The sequence below is a fragment of the Lactuca virosa genome, chromosome 2 (assembly GCF_052849685.1).
Source record: "Lactuca virosa cultivar CGN04683 chromosome 2, Lactuca_virosa_CGN04683_v6, whole genome shotgun sequence".
NCBI classification, from domain to species: domain Eukaryota; kingdom Viridiplantae; phylum Streptophyta; class Magnoliopsida; order Asterales; family Asteraceae; genus Lactuca; species Lactuca virosa.
Window position 1 is genome coordinate 39,612,675 of NC_136427.1, and position 4,586 is coordinate 39,617,260.

Sequence of the window (4,586 nt, forward strand, 5' to 3'; positions counted from 1 at the left end):
GATTTTAGAAGTTTTGGCGCGAAAATCGAGGAATAATGCCAAAACCGGGAATTTTCGCACACGTGGACTTCGGCTACGTGTCCTCGCTTCGCAATCTGACGCGTGTCCGGAACCTGCTGAGTCACCGAAGCCACCTGGCGAGGCGTGTCATGCTCTTCACGAGTCCGAGGTTCGGTCCAATAGGACGCTGCCCGTGTCCGATCTCGGTGTGTCATCAGCAACGTGTCCGAACCGAGGAAGCTGTCCGAAGCGGTCCAATCAGAAGCCTCCAGCGAGGCCCTCGCACGCGCAGCCCATGTGCGAGCACCTGCGCACCCTCGCCTGCGGACCGCACCTCCTTATCCGACCTTCGGACCCTATAAATAGAAGGGTATGCGAACCCTCCCGGTTACTTTTGAGATTTTGCCATATTTAGCCCCTTTTTCCATATTTTCTTCATCTTAACATTCCCCAAAGCCCCGGTATCGATTATAACCCCCGGAATACGCCACGAAGTGCCCGAGAAGCCCGGAAAATTTATCTTTTCGGTTTCGAAGCCCGACCCTTCGCAGAGCCCGGTTTCTCAATAAAACTCCCGATTTTATTAGAAACGATCGATTTAGGAAACGAATTGCTGCCCGATTTTCATTAAATCAGGTGAGTGTGTAGTCACTTTCATCTTACACATAGATATGAAGTATTTTATATTAAATATGTGCTATGTGTATATATGTTGCTTGTTTATTTGAGATGGGTGTTGAATGAATGTTTTATACATGTTTAAAATGATTTAAAATGCATAAATATTTTATCTTCGAATATGTTGGGTAAAACATGGGTAGATAAAGTATGAGGGATAAAAGTACTGTATAGATGTACGTTGGTAGCTATGAATTTAGTACAGTATAGATGTACGTTAGTAGCTATGAATTTAGTACAGTATAGATGTATGTTGGTAGCTATGGATTTAGTACGTTGGCAGCTATGGACTTAGTGCCTGTTGTGTAAACCTTGGCGACGATGTGACTTCGTGCCTATTTGACATAAATTGCTAAGGAAAGCAGTGTTGTCACCACGTTGGTTGTTTTATTTGACATAAATTGCTGAGAAAAGCAATGTTGTCACCATTTTGATTGTTTTATGGCAGGTGGTCTTATTTGACATAAATTGCTGAAGAAAGCAATGTTGTCACCTTATTGGTTGTTTATTTGACATAAATTGCTAAGGGAAAAGCAATGTTGTTACCCCGGTGTTTGTTTTATTTGACATAAATTGTTGAGCGAAAGCAATGTTGTCACCCAGGTGTTTGTTTTATTTGACATAAATTGCTGAAGGAAAGCAATGTTGTCACCCCGATGTTTGTTTTATTTGACATAAATTGCTGAAGGAAAGCAATGTTGTCACCCCGATGTTTGTCTTATTTGACATAAATTGCTGAAGGAAAGCAATGTTGTCACCCTGATGTTTGTTTTATTTGACATAAATTGTTGAGGGAAAGCAATGTTATCACCCCGATGTTTGTCTTATTTGACATAAATTGCTGAGGAAAGCAATGTTGTCACCTTATTGGTTGTTTTATGTTAGGTTGTCTTGTTAGACATAAATTGTTGAGGAAAGCAATGTTGTCACCCTATTGGTTGTCTTATTTGACATAAATTGCTGAGGAAAGCAATGTTGTCACCTTATTGGTTGTTTTATGTTAGGTTGTCTTGTTTGACATAATTTGCTAAGGAAAGCAAAGTTGTCACCCCATTGGTTGCCTTATTTGACATAAATTGTTGAGGAACCCCCGAAGCAATGTTGTCAACCCTAATGAAAATCCTTAGGCTAGGTCCCTTGTGATAGTTGTTTTAGGGACGTAAGGTGAGGATAACGGGAATGGGTAATTAGGGTTGTTTTTGGTTGATGAAATTAATAAATTAATTGTTGATTGATAAACTTAAAGAGTTTATTATTTATTGTGGGTTGAAAACCCTATATGCTCACCAGGCTTCCAAGCCTGACCCACTCAGCTTTTTATATTACAGGTAGTGGACCCCGAGCATAGTCGGATGATGACAATGAGTGATTTTTGGATTATAGGCCAGTAGTTATAAATAACTGTTGTAAGGCTTATAATGTCTTGTTTATGCTTTTGATTTGTATCGGAACATGACATCCCGAGGTTTTGATATAAAAGGAAATTATATATTTCTTAAAGAAAGGTTTTGACAAACTTTTATCATGTTTTGTTTTGGGGACCAATTCCGTAACATCTTTTAAAAAGATTTCTCTGATTTTATTTTAAAAAGCATAAACGAAATCCGTCTTTTCTGGCCGTGAAATTGGGGATGTCACATTCTTGCCATATTGCGGTGATTTTCTCCGCTTAGCGTCTTACTTTGGCCAGCGCGTCGTGGTGCTGTTAGGAATAAATCTGAGATGACGAATGCGGAATATCAAGAACAATCGAGAATTAATCACCATAATATGCAAGTAATCTGATAAAGGTTTTGTTTATATTGATTATGATATGAACGTACAAAGAAAACCCTAATCAGGAAAAAGCTTACCACAAAACCTAACCTAATGATTATTTATAGGGAACCTAAAATATTTACCAAAAATATAAAACCAATGCCTTAGAAGAGCTCGATGAAGAACTTCTATTGTATAGGCACTGTAGGGAATCATAAAACGATTAACCCTAAAAAGTCCTCCCTAAATAACCAAACATGCCAAATCAGTTTCAATATCTCAAATACTCAACAATTTCCCCCTAGATGTTGAAACTGATGAAGATCACAATTTTCAATCTTCTTGGCATTTCTCCCCCTAAATTGTGAGACTCATCAGCACATGGGGTCTTCAAAGCGAGAGAAACAAATATCGTCTTCAAAAAAAGAACTCCCCCTTGAATAATCATCACTCCCCCTTGAATCTTCAACAAATACCATGGAGAGAATCCAGAAAGTTAAGAAGAATCACCAACAAACTCCGCTATCCCAAGTTGCCAAAAAAATCTTCAAAACCCGTCAGATTTGATGAAATAAATCCTTTTAGAATAATCGCAATTCTCAAAAAAATTAAAACCGAAAAACTAACAAAAATTAAATTTTTTTTTTCGATTTTTAAATATTTGACAAAAAGAAAGGAATAAGAAGCAATTATTTAGAAGGATTTGAAAAAGAATAAGACCAAAGAAAAGGATTAGAAATGAAAATATTTTGGTAAGAAGGGGTTAAAAGTGGCAAAAACCCAAGAAATTTTAAAGAAAGTTGAGAGCTAGGGTCGAATCTGCCAAGCTAATCAAAGATTGAGGACTGAAAGAGAAAGCTAAATCATCATCTTCATTTGATGGTAAAAACAACGCTGGTTTGACTTGTGAAAGTCAAAATCAGCAACGGTAAAACAAATTCCGATTGATCAATACCGATTATAGATATCCGAAATCAAATCCCTGAGAACCTCCGATTTCAACTTTGAAGCGTGAAATTCCGATTTTGGATTTTATCGGTTGTAATTCCAATTTCTGTTTTTTTTTTTCGATTTTGATTTCATTCCAACACAAAAATTCCGATCAAAGCTTCTTGTAATCCCGATTTCAGATGATGATGTAGTCGAGAACCAAATTACGAACACTAAGATCGACTTTAATTTCAGAATCAACTAATTCCGAATGTAGTTGCAAGTGCTGATTGTGGTTTCTAAATACCAAACCTTCCTCGACAGTTAATTCCAAAAAAAAATTCTGACACCCATTTGCGAATCGATCGCAAATTCCGAACTCCTAACGACAGAACTCCGATTCCGATTCGTTCCTAGAACTCCGAATCAATCGATTACACATACGATTCCGAAAGTGTTGTAGTTGCGAATCTGATTCCTTCCGAGCCTAGAACTTCGCCTCCGAGCGCTCGGAGATGAACAGTAGATTCGCATTCCTAGCTTCAGATTCCAATTTCGCTTTTAATACTTCCGATTCCCGTTTTCAATCCAAGTCCGAATCGATTACAGACCCCGAAACCAAGAACTCCTCCTGATTTGATTATACCGATTTCTGTTTGCGAATGAGGACTCCGAACACGATGTTAAACATAACTGACTTTGACCAAAGTTCCAAAAGCACCCTTCATGCTTTAATGAAATGGCATATTTCGCCTGAAACTAACTTCTTTGTTTCAATAATTCCGAATCTAACCCCACTAAAACCAAAAATTCCGAATGAGCCCCTTATTTCAGAAAAGGTAACAGCTTGCATCCCCTTTTGCAGAATTGTGTCGGATGGCCGCCCTTTTTTTTGTAGAAAATGTCATTTTTCACCCACTTTTTCAACTTTTTCAGCTTTTGTCATTTCCAACCATTCAAAAACTATAAAAATTGATTCCTTCAACAAGATTTCACCCTACTGACTCAATTTTCGTCAGCTTTCACCAGATTTTGTCCCTCTTTTTTTTTTTTTTTTGATAAAGGGCAAAACTTTTTATGAGACCTTTGGTACCCATTTAAGATTCAAGATTGAAGTTGGTTTCTTGCACACCCATTTATTTGAAGAGAATCGATCATCTTTTAAAAATAATACCCGCTTTTTAGTTGGTAAAACAAAAATTTCCATAAATTTCATTAAA